The 16,343-nt window shown below is 45.2% G+C and overlaps 1 protein-coding gene across 2 annotated transcripts in view; it reads right to left on the reverse strand.

The window, feature by feature from the left end:
• LOC141132621 (dihydrofolate reductase-like) overlaps positions 1-16,073 on the reverse strand; it is a 97,341-nt gene extending 81,268 nt beyond the window's left edge. Inside the window, exon 1 of one of the 2 annotated variants that reach the window (XM_073621221.1) lies at positions 16,031-16,073. The gene's annotated coding sequence lies outside the window, so the exon portion shown is untranslated. The remainder of the gene's footprint in view (positions 1-16,030) is intronic. The other variant, XM_073621220.1, reaches the window with a different exon arrangement.
• Positions 16,074-16,343: the final 270 nt, after the last annotated feature.

A 16,343-nucleotide genomic window follows, 5' to 3' on the forward strand; every position in this document is an offset into this window, starting at 1 on the left:
CTCACGTGACTCTTCCCCTGTCAAGAGCAATGGCACAACCATCCACCCGTCCCCACATGTCAGGGTACTAGGTGTTATCCTGGATTCTGAACTCTCCTTTCGGCCCCACATACAATCACTTTCCAAAGCTTGCCGCCTCAATCTCAATCTCTAAACTACGTCCCTTTCTAACCAACAAAACCACACAGCGCCTGATTCACTCCCTGGTTATCTCTCGCCTCGACTACTGCAACTCCCTCCTCATTGGCTTACCTTTAAATAGACTATCCCCCCTTCAGTCCATCATGAATGCTTCTGCCAGACTCATCCACCTTACAAACCGCTCAGTGTCTGCTACCCCTCTCTACCAATCCCTCCATTGGCTGCCACTCGCCCAACAAATTAAATTAAAAATACTAACAATAAGTTACAAAGCCATCCACAACTCTGCCCCCAGCTACATCACTAGCCTAGTCTCAAAATACCAACCTAATCGCCCTCTTCATTCCTCCCAGGACTTCCTGCTCTCTAGCTCCCTCATCACCTCCTCCCATATCCGCCTCCAGGACTTGATGATGTTGAGATCAGGGCTCTGTCTGTGGGGGCCAAACCATCACTTCCAGGACTCCTTGGTCTTCTTTACGCTGAAGATAGTTCTTAATGACATTGGCTGTATGTTTGGGTCATTGTCCTGCTGCAGAAAAAAATTGGGGCCAATCACACATCTCCCTGTTGGTATGGCATGATGGATAAGTATCTGCCTGAATTTCTCAGCATTAAGGACACCATTGATCCTGATTCCTGACCAAATCTCCAAATCAGAAATGCAGCCCCAAACTGGCAAGAAACCTCCACCATCCTTTGCGGTTTCCTGCAGATTCTCATCTTGAAACAGTCTGCTTTGAAATCTTTGCCTGAAAGAGACCTAGTTGATGCAGTATAACTACCTTGTGTCTTGTTGCTGTGCTCAGTCTTGTCATGGCGTATGACCTGTGATATGAAACAGTCTTCCACAAATTCCCCCTGCTAGCATTACCCTGTTTCAGGTAATGACTTTGTTTCAACCTACATGAAATTGATGATCATTAGAACCTGCTTGGTATAATTGATTAATCATACACCTGACTCTAATCCTACAAAGTCCCTGACTTTGTGCAAGTGTACAAAGTGTACAAGTGTAAGACCTGATGCTGGTTTGAAGCCAAAGAGTAGTCACGCCAAATATTGATTTGATTTAGGTTTCTCTTCTGTTCGCTCACTGTGCATTTTGTAAATTGATAAAAATAAACAAATAAAGTATATATTTTTGAAAGCGTTCTTTCTTTACAGCTTTTCTTCACACCTGCCTAAAATTTTGCAGAGTACAGTATATTCTTCTTTAACAGGTATGGATTGATTTGCCACGTTTATGGTATGCCATGTTTATAGTGTAAGTTATATAAAAAAAAATACTTAGTACATCTGTGCACTATATGTACATTGCCCAATGATTTGTCTGTGTAGCGTTACATACAGGAAAAAATAACTGTCGATCTGTAGGGATCTCCTAATGACCTGTGGTGAGCTGACAACACTGCCCCTGCTGCACTGAAATCCCCATGGTGTTGTCAGCACCGCCTGAGTTCTCCCCTGCTGGATTACAGAACACTTCCCCCTCTCCTTATCCCCATAGTATGAGGGGGAAAGTTAGCACTGTGCTTGCAGAACTAATGAAGGCCCCTTGACCCTAAGGAAAGGGAGCCTTGACTGCTGGATGCTTGGCAAACAAGCGGGCGTCAAACTAATCAGGGAGTCGGAGTGGCTCAGTTGGGATTGGCTACAATGGCACAAGGTGACTTGGTGGAGCCGGAATTCTAGAAAAGGCTACGCGAGACACGTCCCACTACTTCGAGAGAAGTTGACATCACAAGAGTTGCCCACCCGCCCGTTGTGTTTTCGTCACAGCTTCCTTGGCGGTTGTACCTTGCCAGCGATTGGTATTACTTTATGGGCTATGCCCTCAAGTTAATTACGGGGTCAGTTTAATGCCTGTCTGGCAGTGATGGTGGAGACAGGCCTCTTAGACTATACGGTTTGGTTATAGATGCTCACGGTGTAACCATGACCGGCATGGTATTTGTATTTTGAAAGTTGTTATACTAAGATGTTCAATAAAGCTGTGGCCTTGCCCTAATTCCAACTTAAAGTGGCCTGTGTGTCTTTTTGGGGGGCAAGGGTTTTGTTGTGGTTTACATAAGTGGGGGGCAAGACAAGACTAAGCTTCTCAGCAATCATGTCCTGTCTTAACCACTTGCTTACTGGGCACCTAAACCTCCCTCCTGCCCAGACCAATTTTCAGCTTTTAGCGCTGTCACTCTTTGAATGACAATTGTGCGGTCATACAACACTGTACCCAAATGAAATTTTTATTATTTTTTCCCATAAATAGAGCTTTCTTTTGGTGGTATTTGATCACCTCTGGGTTTTTTATTTTTTTTTTTACAAAATGAAAAAAGACCGAACTAAAAAAAAAAAAAAAAATACAAAACCGTTTTATATTTTGTTAATAAATTTTGCAAACAGATAATTTTTCTCCTTCATTGATGTACACTGATGAGGCTACACTGATGGGCACTGATAGGCTGCATTGATGGGCACTGATAAGGTGACACTGATGGGCACTGATAAGGCGGCACTGATGGGCACTGATAAGGCGGCACTGGTGGGCACTAATAGGCGGCAATGGTGGGCAGTGATGAGGTGGCACTGATGGGCGCCACTTAAGGGCATTGATAGGTGGCACTGAAGGGCACTAATAGGTGGCACTGATGGGTGGCAGTGATGGGCACTGATGGGTGGCAGTGATGGGCACTGATCGGCATTGGTAGGCGACACTGATAGGCAGCACTGCTAGGTGGCACTGATGAGGCACCACTGGTGGGCATTGATAGGTGGCACTAGTGGGGATTGATTGGTGGCACTCATGGGCATTGATAGGTGCCACTGATGTACTTGTGGGCACTGATTGGTGGGCACTGATTGGTGGGCACTGTGGGCACATATGAGGCAGCTTCGCCTCTCCCTGCTCGGGACCGTTGTCCCTTTAACAGGAGCCGGCGATCTGCTTTTTTTTCTCCTCATGCTGTTAGCGTGAGAAGAAAAAAAAAGATTACTGATCCTCTGTTTACATCACATGATCAGCTGTCATTGGATGACAGCTGATCACGTGGTAAGGGGTCGGGATCAACCCCTTACTCGGATCTGTGATCACCCAAGTCTCATTGACTCGGGTGATCACAGAGTGCGCCGCACGTGCCCTGCAGGGGGGCGTGGCCAGCTTGCAAAGGGGGGGACATCTATTGACGCCCTCCCGGCAAAGCAGATCCGCGCTGTAGCCGTCATTCGGCTATAGCGCGGATCTGAAGGAGTTACATTCTGACCAGATTCACTATCTGCATCAAGAGATATTTGAATAAACAACAATGTAATACATTGCAGCTTTCCAGTCCTTAGATGTGGTGGCTGTATTAGTTTTATATTTCAGGCTTTTCTAGTGTATTTCCATCTGGAGATCCTGCCAGTAGTATAACTCCCAACTGTCCCTGATTTTGAGGGACTGTCCCTGATTTTAAAGGAGCTGTCCCTGATTTGGAACAAAGTCCCTCTGTCCCTCTTTTCTCCTCATCTTGGTCTGATTTAAATAGTTGTATAAAAAATGCACTATTTATCTTTTAACAATGTTTCCCAGTGCTAAACCTTTCATCCAATTTCAAAATTGCTGCATTTGGAAGTTTTAAAAGCTATTATAGAGGAATGGTAGTGGTAAAAAAAGCACTTGTGAGTTTAACTAATCTTTTTTTTTTTTTTTTTGTATAATTCTCCTTTAGGGGGCGTGGCAGAGGGTGTGTCCTATGCCTACATACTTTTGCTAAAGTTCCATCTTAGTCCCATCTGAAAAAGTTGAGAGGTATATAGCAACACACATCCCGGCCTAGGTCTTTAATATTTGCAAACAAAATGAAGGTTTCCTATTTAGAATAATAAGCTCTCAGGTTAGTAAAACAACAATATCAGAACTGATTCAATCATACAGTTTGTAGTGTAGGTAGATTTGCAAAACAATGGGATAAAGGAATATTCCTGAATTTGATTTATCTAATGGTTACTGTGAAATTGTGTTAATGCATCAATGTAGTGCATGCTATCTCAGTTTGCAGAGCTTGGATTCATTGAATGAGTTTACCAAAAATGTAAATATTGCAGAATATACAGCCTCATGCTACATAACTAAAGGTCCATTTTATGCTGAATAAACTAAATTATTAATGTATCTTAAATATAAAACTATCTTTAGATAGATTTTTACTCCAAAAAATAAAATAAAATAATTAAAAAAAATTTTATAAAAATCCAAGATCCCTTGAGGGTAGAGACTGATCTGAATTAATAATATATATGTAAAGTGCTATGTAAAATTGACAGCGCAATAGATGTACCTGTAATAATAATAATAACTGTCGGCATAGGCAGAGCCTACAGGAAGTTACCAACATTTTCTGGCAGGATTCTGACAGGTAATCTTTTTGCACTTAGTGAACTTATTTAATAAATTCTTTTAATGGTATATTTAAGAGAACAAAGGAAGCAAATGAAAAAAAGTTAAATGTTAGGGATTACTGTAGATACATCGTAACTATTCTCCACCCAAAATAAAATGTGTGTTTGTAAGGCTGAATAACTGAAAGAATTGTCGATTCTACAAAAAAAAGACCAAAAAAAAAATGTGTCCATGACAACCAGAACAAAAATCACAACAACAATTTTACCATAAGATTATATGTGCGTTAATATAATTTATGTACAGTATGTTATTTACCTGTATCAACCTCCCTTCTAAAAGAGACTGCGGTTAGCTGCTGCCATCTTTGATGTGATAGCAGCAGCCCGAGCAGGCTCAAAGCTGTCACTCAAGTGATACCCTATAGTGTTCCCCTTCTAACCTCCCCCAGTTGCTACATAAAAGTTTATATAGGAAGGTGAGGGGAGGGGCAGAGGAGCTAGACCAACACAGACAGGATTTAGACACTCTTGGAAAAGGAGAGGACTATGCCGTGCACCTAGGGAGGTAGTGATCTGCTATACTAGGAAATTGGCAGTCCTGTAGTAGTCAAATTTTATAGCAAATTAAAAAAGCACAGTGCAAATGGATTAAAAAACATTTATTAACCACTTGCCTACTGGCCACTTTTCCCCCCTTCCGGCCCAGGACAATTTTCAGCCTTCAGCGTGGTGCGCGGTCATACAACACTGTACCCAAACTACATGTTTATAATTTTCTTCAAACAAATAGAGCTTTCTTTTGGTGGTATTTGATCAACACTGGGTTTGTATTTTTTGCTAAACAAACTAAAAAAGACCGAAATTTTTTAAAAAAAAAGTTTTTCTTCGTTTCTGTTTCTGTTTTCTGCTTCAGTGACAGGCACTGACGAGGCTGCACTAATGGGCACTGATGAGTTGGCACTAATGGGCACTGATGAGGAGGCACTAATATGTAGAATTGATGGGCACCGATAGGCAGCAATGATATGCAGGACTGATGGGCACTGATAGATGGCACTGATGAGCACTGACGGGCGGCACTGGCACTGATGGGCACTAATCGCGGCTTATCCTGCTGGACGTTCAGTCAGGACGTCCAGTCAGGATAACAGAACCACTGGCCTGTCATTCTGCTGTAGGCCGGGTGGGAAGTGGTTAATCACCACTGGGTTTTTTATTTTTTGCTAAACAAATGAAAATTTTTGAAAAATGTTAGTTTGTTATAAAACTTTGCAAACGGGTAATTTTTCTCCTTCACTGATGTGCACTGAGGGGCATTAATAGGTGGCACTGATGGACATTAAGAGGTGGCACTGATAGGCAGCACTGATGGACACTGATAGGTGGCACTGATGGGCTCTGATAGGCAGCACTGAAGGGCACTGATAGTTGGCACTGATAGGCAGTACAAAAACAAAATAAAATAGAAGGCGCACGCACCTAATGCATTACCGAAAACGTTTATTCAATGATAGAATCAATAAAAAATGGATACTCACAAGGTAGCAACTATTAGTAGGCCTTAAAAACACATAAAGCTGGGCAGCATGGACAAACCTGTGCCGTATTCACATTGCGGGGTATACAGCTGACGCAGTTCAGGGGCGCACCCCCTTCCTCAGAGCTAAGCTACCACTAATAGGGCACTGGGGCACTAAGGGCACTGATAGGCAGCACTTATAGGTGGCACTGACAAATGGCACTCGTAGGCGGCACTGATGGGCACTGGTAGGCGGCACTGATAGGTGGCACTGATGAAGAGGCACTGATTGGAAGCACTGGTGGGCACTGATTGGCAGCACTGGTGGGGACTGCACTGATAATCAGGACACTGATAGTCAGTGCCCTGATTATCATTGTCGATGTCCCTTTAACACAAGCCAGTTATCGGCTCTCTCCTGCTCTCCTCACACTAGGGGTGCAACGGATCGTCACCGATCCGTGAACCGAATGGTTCAAACTGTTTGGATCGGTACACATGCGCTCCTCGGAGCGCACCGCTGCCTCGGCCTTAGGAAAGGCCGCGGCTTCGGCCTAGCTCCGGAGCGGCGGCCATCTTGGTACACCCGGCGGCCGTTTACCACGTGATCGCTCCGTCAAATGACATGTCATGACGCCGGTTCCTCACTCCCCTCTGTGTACTGATCTGTACAGTGGAGGGGAGAGATCGGATGGCAGCAGTGCCAATACCCTGCAATACCCTGCCAATACTCTGCCATACCCTGCCAATACTCTGCCATACCCTGACAATACTCTGCCATACCCTGCCAATACTCTGCCATACCCTGCCAATACTCTGCCATACCCTGCCATACTCTGCAATACCCTGCAATACTCTGCAATACCACCCTGCAATACCCTGCAATACTCTGCAATACTCTGCCAATACCCTGCAATACCCTGCAATACTCTGCGATACTCTGCCAATACTCTGCAATACCCACCAATACCCTGCCAATACTCTGCCATACGCTGCCATTCTCTGCCAATACTCTGCCAATACCCTGCCAATACTCTGCAATACTCTGCCAATACCCTGCAATACCCTGCCAATATCCTGCAATACTCTGCGATACTCTGCCAATACACTGCAATACCCACCAATACCCTGCCTATACTCTGCCATACCCTGCCATACGCTGCCATACTCTGCAATACTCGCCAATACTCTGCCAATACTCTGTCAATACTCTGTCAATACTCTGCCAATACCTGCCATACCCTGTCATACTCTGCCATACCCTGCCAATACTCTGCAATACCCTGCCAATACTCTGCCAATACCCTGCCAATACTCTGCCAGTTCTATGCCAATACCCTACAATACTCTGCCATACCCTGCTAATATATTATTACAGTGGGGGAGATTGTGGATATTATTACAGTGTGGAGATTGTGGATATTACAGTAGGGGAGATTGTGGATATTACAGTGGGGGAGATTGTGGATATTGCAGTGGGGGAGATGACGTGGATATTACAGTGGGGGAGATGACGTGGATATTACAGTGGGGGAGATTTTTTTTTGTTGATCCGAAAATGATCCGAACCGTGACTCCTGATCCGAGGAACGTTCCGAACCGTGAGTTTTTTGATCCGTTGCACCCTTACCTCACACTGTCAGCGTGAGAAAAGAAAAGCCGATAACCGGCTCGTGTTTACATCTGTGATCAGCTGTTATTGGACACAGCTGATCATGTGGTAAAGGGTCGCTGTAATTGGCCCTTTACCCCGTTCTTTGATCAGCTGAGTCCGGAGGACTCAGGGGGCATGCAGGCAGCATGATCACAGGAGGACATCCATGTATGCCCTCCCAACAAAGTAAGCCCGAAAAAAATGAAAAACAAATACTTGATTTTCTGTGTTTTTACCTGAAAATGTTTAATTTGTTTACAAAGTCTCTTTAAGTCTTTTGTAGAAATCCACATAAGGTAGACCTCTTTCTGAAAAACGCCTCCCCTGCAGCCCCAGCATGAAAGCCCGAGTGCTTTCACACTGGAGCGGTGTGCTCGCAAGACGTTTCCCTTTCTTCGGCCGCTAGCAGGGGTTAAAAGTGCCCCGCTAGCGGCCTAAAACTAGCGGCGCTTTACTGCTAACGCGGCCCGCTGCCAGTGTGAAAGGGGTCTTAATGTTTGAAGTAAAAAAAACTGTCCTGAAAGAAACAGGTAGGTAAGTGCGCATTTGTGGGAGCTCCGTAAATAGCTGCTTGAGCCGGGAGCTCCGCATCACCCCTGCCCCACGAGCTGGGCACAGCGCCCCCTGATACTGGGCTCCTCATCCGTCACCAGGAATCCTCCGGGAGTCCCCCTGGATGTCCGGCCTGCTGCCAGACGCGACCTCGGGCCGGAATTCAACAAACTAGGCCGGGACGGGTGTACCAAGATGGCCGCCGCTGCCTTCACACAGCCACACGCGGCCTTCAGGGAAAGGAGGCTGGAGCAGAAACAAGTGATAGCAGCAGCTATCCTCACATATTCCCAGGTGACCCAGGGAACCCCACAATACCCCCAGGCTCCCTCTCCGGCCTCCACAAAATCTCTACTAGGCCGCACCATGGATGAATATGCTCTGTCCCCAGCCGGGCCTACGCCACTATTCCAGCATGCTACTCCCTCCCCAAGCCTGCCTGACCAGGACCCATATTCCCCGCAGGGGGACCTATTCCTCAAACTTTCTGCCCTCCTGGAGAGAGGACTGGCCAACACAGCCACCCAAATCACAAGAGACATTAAATCTGACTTTGCTAATCTAGGTTCCAGAATGGAGGCCATAGAAAGTAAACTGGACATTACTGTCTCCCATACTAATCAAAACACAGCCCATATCCAGGTTCTACAGGACCAGCTTGACACTGCCCTGTCCAGGATTGATGACCTCGAAAATAGGTCCAGGAGATATAACCTTAGGATCCGAGGCCTTCCTGAGAACATCACGGATATCCCCTCCGCGGTACAAGACCTCATTAAGGAGCTTTTACCCAGCACACCCCCCCACCACCTGGAGTTGGACAGAGCTTACAGGGCCCTAGGACCCCCCAGAAAGGATGGCTCCCCGAGGGATGTCATTGTGAAGCCACACTTCTACTTCATTAAGGAGGAAGTCATGAGACAATCCCGCCTCAAGCAGCAGGCCACTTGCCGCGGCCAAAAAAGGCGAGCTCTCAAACCGCTTCTCACAGTCCTCGCCCAGCGGGATACCGCTGGGCCTTCCCCCTTGCAGTAAAATTTGCCATCCAGGGCAAAGCTTATGCCTTTTCCAGCTTACCGGAAGGAGAGAGACTTTTCCTTCACCTCATGTTGACGTCGCAGGAAGCACCCATGGATTTCTCTGCGGCATCAGCGAGCTCCGCCAAGAGACCATCCCCAACAAGTCCTGTCTCCCCCCTTTGGAACACAGGGAAGACCAAGAAATCCAAAGACCGCAGGCCCCCATAAGACGGATGATTATTATTATTATTATTTAAGGTACTTATATAGCGCCGTCAATTTACGCAGCGCTTTACATATACATTGTACATTCACATCAGTCCCTACCCTCAAGGAGCTTACAATCTAAGATCCCTAACACACATTCATATACTAGGGACAATTTAGACAGAAGCCAATTAACCTACCAGCATGTCTTTGGAGTGTGTGAGGAAACCAGAGTACCCGGAGGAAACCCACGCAGGCACAGGCAGAACACCCCACTCTGGGACTGTAGTCCCCATTGTTGATGGAGCTCCGGGCTCCTACCCTAAGCCGTTGTTAGGATGGCCCTTTTATGTTTGCCTCCAGGTAAACTTTTTTTTTTCTCTTTCGTTTACTTGTTTTGGTTCTCTGTTCTCTTTTTTCACTGTTCACAAGCGTCCTAAAAGACTTGCCGGAGTTCTCCCTAAAGGGACAGCATGAAATGCCCTAGATGACCTTAGGGTCTTGGACCTCTATTAAGAGACCTCAACGTTAGCCAACTCGGCTCCCTTCGGCAGGCATCCCAATAACCTTCAGGAACTCTCCCGGAGATACCAGGACATTGTAAGCCATCCTGGCTGGAGGTTTCTCGAGATGCTTACTTTCAGGATCTTCTCGATTGCCATATGTGCACTACTACCTTTTCTAAAGTTTTTGCCAACTGTTACTGTTAGCTGTGTTAGTTTATATTTTCGGTCCACATAGATGCAAGGGTCGGGTGACACCCTTGCGCCTCCACCCATCCCTTAGAAGCGGGTTTTCGCCTCTGCGGAATGGATCGTCGGCCCTCACTTAGAGGTTACCAATGCCTTTTGTTGGGTATCTGGCAGGACTATTCCTCACCAGACACCTTCAGTCTTCTCGGAAGACTTTGTTTCATGTTTTGTTTGTTCCCCTCTTTCTCCCCCTCCCTAAACTCTTTTCTTTCTCGAGCCAGTCAGCAGGTTGTGTATAAAAAAAAGTACACACCTCTGGACAAAGGTAGTAAGCTCTTCTCCACTGGGATTCCCTGTAGCCCACCTATCTTTGGCGCCCAGGTCCACAGTCCTGGAATAGCTGCTTAGACTGGGTCCGGCCCTTGCATCTAGCCAAGACACATTGTACTACTTGTAAAAAAAAGTTCCTGATATGCAAAGTAAACACAAAGAACTGAGGCTGACAGGCTGTGGATACTTGATTGGAGTTGCCCTCATCATATATACTTCTTTCAAGTACCTTGGCTATCCTCACTACATCTCCAGAGATCTACAGCTATACAAGCCTAATTGGCACAGTGGGTGTACACCCATCTGTGTGAAATTGTTCTGGTAAGCCCCCCACTTTTACTTACGGTGGTGGATCTGCTATCAACACCTGAATATTATTTTTTCTACACTTTTGGGTGTTTATTATATATACACCTCACCGGATACTTTATGGACTCACTTGTGCATAACTATTTGTGTTAAATGTTATCATTCTTTATACTCTTGGGTGTTTAACATATATACACCTCATTGGATATTTTATGGACTCACCTGTGTATACCACTTTATATTCAATAATCTCCTACTATGCCCCCAATAAAGGTCAAACTGAATTTTTTCAAGTTCTTGTTAAAACCCCACTCCCTCTTGTAGAGGGCAAGGTCATCTTTGAAGGGGACTCAAATGTGGCCTTTGACCAGGGGCTTGACAAGTCTAGACCCCCTAAGACCCAGCTAACACACCCCAGCTTGAACATAGCAAGATCCCTTCATGCCCACGGCCTGGTTGACATTTGGAGAAAGTTGAACCCCTCGAAAAGGGATTACACCCACTACTCCTCCCCCCCACCAGTCCTATGCCAGGATAGATCACATCCTTGTGTCCCCCAACCTTATCCATTCAACACACAAAGCAACCATTATTGACACTGCTTCGTCTGACCACTCCCTGGTCCATCTCACCTTGCAAAACACCCTCACTAGGACGTCTGGGACACACTGGCGTCTTAATGAATCCAACCTCAGTGATTCCATCAATACCACAGACATAAGAACTCCCTAAAGGAATACTTCCTTCTTAACAATGTAGAAAACATCTCCCCCGAGGTACTCTGGGCAGCTCATAAAGTACCTATCAGGGGCAAAATAATCAGCATAGCGACCCAACTCAAAAAAGAGAGGCTAATAGACATTAAAAACTTAGAAAACAAACTTGCAGCCCTGAAAACCCAACACCAGAATTACCCTTCCAAAATTCTAGCGGAACAACTGGATGCTACCAGGCTAGAACTTAACTTGGCTCTCACAGCAAAAGCAGAGAAACATATCCGCTGGAGTGGAGCAAAATTCTACCACCAAAAAGACAAAATTGGATCTACGCTAGTTTCCAAGCTCTCCCTGCGTTTTCACACCCACTCCCTGCCCAAGATCAGAGTCACAGGACAACCCCCCTCAGCCAACCCCAATAAGATACTTGAAGTCTTCCAAGAGTTTTACTCCAAACTCTATAGCTCTACCCACACAGACAAAGGCCCTGAGATCTCCAGCTTTATTCATGATCTCCCAATCCCAACACTCTCATCTGACCATAGGGACATTCTCTGTTGAGGTGATAAAAGAGGTCATAAAGAACCTCAGAACAGGTTCAGCCCCTGGACCTGATGGACTTTCTGTACCATACTACAAGGCTTTTGCAGACGCAGTAGCACCTTTCATGGCAACATTTTTTAATACAAAAGCTAAGGGTTCTCCTTTAGATCCTCAACTCAATACCGCCTACATAACAGTAATCCCTAAACCAAACAAGAACCCAGAGGAGGTTGAGAACTATAGACCCATCTCCCTCATACACAACAACCTCAAGATATTGACGAAAATTTTAGCCAACCGCCTTACCTCCTTCATTGGTAGATACATCCATAAGGACCAAATAGGGTTTATCCTGGGCAGAAAGGGGCCAGACCAAATTAGGAGGGCCATTGATGTAATCTCCCTTCTTCAATCGGGTTGGGACCGAGGCCCCAAACAAGAAGCGATGCTTCTATCGCTAGACTTACACAAGGCGTTCGACTCCGTCGAATGGCCCTACATATTCACTCTCATGGAATAATAGGGTTTCGGTCAACGTTTCTTAGGCATTTTACACTCCTTTTATTCCACCCCGAAAGCAATGATTCGCCTCCAAGGGCATTACACGAAACCGTTTAGTATTTCCAAGGGCACCAGACAGGGATGCCCCCTTTCCCCCTTAATCTTTGCTATCGCCATTGAGACACTGATATTGAGACACTGATATCGCCATTGATAGCTATACGCTCCAACCCAACAATCAAGGAGTCTCTTGTGGAGCCCAGACCCATAAATGAGGCCTCTTCGCAGACGACATGCTGCTTTTCATAACATCCCCCATCACATCTCTCCCCAACCGCTGCAAAACTTTAAAAGATTTCACAAAGGTTTCAGGCCTTCGGGTACCAAATCCCACGCCCTCAACAGTTCACTAAAACCAGACACAGTAGTGACACTACAGAACGACTTTGATTTTAGGTGGAAGGACACCTCCTTAGAATACTTAGGGATCAATCTCACTGCTAAAATAGATCACCTGTATTCAGAAAACTTTCCACCTACTTATCAGAAGCTTGAGTCAGACCTGAAAAGATGGGCTAGGGGTGAGCTATCCTGGCTAGGTAGAATACATTCCATAAAAATGACATTCCTTCCCTCGACTTCTATACTTGTTTAGAGCTATCCCGATTAACATCAGAAAAGACCACCTGCAATCCCTTCAAAGAAAAGTAACCAAGTTCATTTGGGGGGGAGCAGGGCATAGGTTACCTGCGGAACACCCTTTTCAGACTTAAAAAGAAGTGGGGGCTGGGTCTAGCAAGACTGCTTTGGTATTTCCAGGAGGCACGACTTGCTCAACTCTCCACGGTGTATTCCAAATCAAAAAAACCTGACTGGATACAAATAAAGAGACAGGCTGCCCCACATACACCTTAGATTACTTACTATGGGTCCCCTCAAGGGAACGACCCCCCATACGCTCACCTATCCTCTCGCAATCCCTGACCCTATGGGACAGGCTGAAAACTGAGACCTCCTTAACCTCTGAATGCCGCCCCCCAGCCCACATTTTTAACAACCCAGACTTCACCCCTGGTCGAGAAATCAAATCCTTCAAATGGTGGTTGGTGAAAAAAATACCCCCAAATAAGGTTGTGGGACTTTAACGGCAACAGCGTAATGTAAAAACAATTTTATTCCATAGAAAAATGTATATATGTATACAAAACATAAGCATAGTTAATAAACATAACACACTGAACACAATAAAAAGCTGAAACACAGCTGTACTGATGTGCATTGGATAAAGATACTTGTAATGTCTTCCACGAAGGCCTACGCGTTTCGGGACTGAAACTGACCGTCCCTTCGTCAAGGGCGACTCGTGGGACAAGCTCTTACTGTATGGTGAAATACAAGATTGGAAAAAATATAAATAAATACAACATTTTCTATCGCATAATATTGTCATAGCATTGCTTAGATAACATGAAGTCTATGAAACCAAAACAAGAGAAACAGCCTACCCAAACATGACAGTGTTGGAGCACCCATTGCCCAAATCACGGTGGCGGATATGTCAAAACCACCCACAGATCCAAAAACCGGAGCCTGGTGTGTGTGGTTGGACCCACTCTGCCCACACTGATCCACCCCCCCCCAAAAAAAATGGTGGTTAGACAAGGGGTTGTATCGAATCGGACCCTTTTTTACGGCCTCGGGACCAATAACTCTGAAATTCTGTGAGCGGCAGCTTGAGATCCCGACCTCGGAACACTTCAGGCTTAGCCAGATACAACACTTTCTCCACAAAATTTGGAAAGGGAAACCCATTTCACCCTGCTTCACAGCCTACAAATTATGGTGCTGACAAGCCACGGAACAGAGGGGTGGAATCTCTGTTATCTACCAGTCACTTGCCCAGCGGGTCTGCAAAGCCCCATTTATGACTGCTTGGGAAAATGATCTTCAAATACAATGGGATCTGGACACATGGCTGACCTCCTTTTCTAGAGCCTACAAGGGGATAAGGAATGTTTCTCTAATTGAAGCTAACCTCAAAGTGATGACCAGATGGTACCTCACACCCGCCAAATTAGCCCTTATGTATCCCTCCGCGAACCCTCACTGCTTCAGAGGATGCGAAATTGTGGGTTCTATGGCCCACATATGGTGGGAATGTCCCAAAATTAGGCCTTTCTGGAAAAGAATCTTCAACCTAATCCTAAAAGTGACAGACCTTCAGGTCCCAAGAACCCCCGCTGTAGCCCTCCTTAACGCTTCCATCCCCAAGACTCACAAATTCACCCGCAATTTAATCCACTTCATTCTATTGGGTGCCAAGCTGACAATAGTCAAGGCTTGAAAACAACCCAGGGTTTCCTTTTTAGCTGCCAAATGCAAAATCTCATGGATCATGTCCCTGGGAAAATTGACCAGTGTTTTGCTTGACTCAAAAGACCAGTTTGAATCAACCTGGGAGCACTGGGCCCATCATATGGGCATTGCTCTCCGCCCGGGGATACCGGCATAACAAACTCACAGCTACTCCTCTCAGTCAGCTCGCACCCTGTTGACTGGCTCCTCCTCTTCTTCTTCTCTTCCCTTTTCTGTTCTGTTTCCCAGCTCTCCCCCTCTCGTATACAATATGGCCCTCAACAGCAACCGAAATTACCTTGTATACTAGTTACCTTTGGGAAATTGGGTCAAAGGCCCCCCCCCCTCCCCCGAGATACATAGGCTAGCTACCTAAACTACTTTTATAAATCACAAAACTCATAGTCTATCTTTGGTGACAGTCACACTCCGGGAGCCCAGGGGTGGCTGTCCAGGCACAGTATGTTCCCATTTCGGGTGCCGGGACGGCCTCTCCGGGATCCTGGAATAGGTACCGTAGTTGCATGAGTTCTCGGCCATGATTACGGTACCGCATTACGATTCTTAGCCTTATCACACCACTATTGTTTTTCGCTTCTGTAATATAGAGGCTCGTTTATTGCCTCGTGAGAAATTTGTATTCCATATATGTTTATTTGTAAATGAATAAAAATCTTTGAAAGAAAAAAAAAAAAGAAACAGGTAGGCTGCCATTGCTAAACTCTCTTTTTAAAAACGTCAGTTGTCTGGTTGTAATCCTTATTGCGTTGCTTCACTACTTTGCAAGCCTCTCACCCTGAATAAATACACAATTTTTTAAACAAATTTCCTACGGAAATGTTCCTATGGACGGATTACAGAAGATCAAGGTGCACAATCACTATCCAGTCACAGAGAGCTAATCAGTGAGGTGTTTGAAGCTCAGGTACACTCAGATCACAAATCATTGGCTGGGAGGATATTATCTGACTTTGTTCTGGTTTTTTTTTCGAAATGCTTATCATGTTGTACCTGCATGTTTATAGATCCTCTTTTACATTCTGATATTTAAAAACATATAGAATTATCCTTAAATTGTTCAAAGTGTTTTAGTACGAGAATATGAACATACCTACCTTTCAGTTTGTCAGTCTTGTGCAATACGATAAGTCATGTACAAGCTAAGATAATGATTAACAGAAGGGCTTTGTAAAAACCTATTCTTGTCAATCAGTACAAATCAGTAAGCACTGGAATCCCAAGCTCACTGGGTTATATTGATTTGTCTCCTGTCATTTTTCTTCAGTACAAAAATAGTATTTAGACTTGTACAATTGAAACCATTTTAAAGCCCAAACACCACTTCCAACAGCATATTCAAAAAACTTTAATCAAGTTTAACTTTAACTACTGGTTCCTCTCCTTTGATGCCTATTGCCCTATACCAGT

Source organism: Aquarana catesbeiana, linkage group LG03 (genome assembly GCF_042186555.1).
Source record: "Aquarana catesbeiana isolate 2022-GZ linkage group LG03, ASM4218655v1, whole genome shotgun sequence".
NCBI lineage: Eukaryota > Metazoa > Chordata > Amphibia > Anura > Ranidae > Aquarana > Aquarana catesbeiana.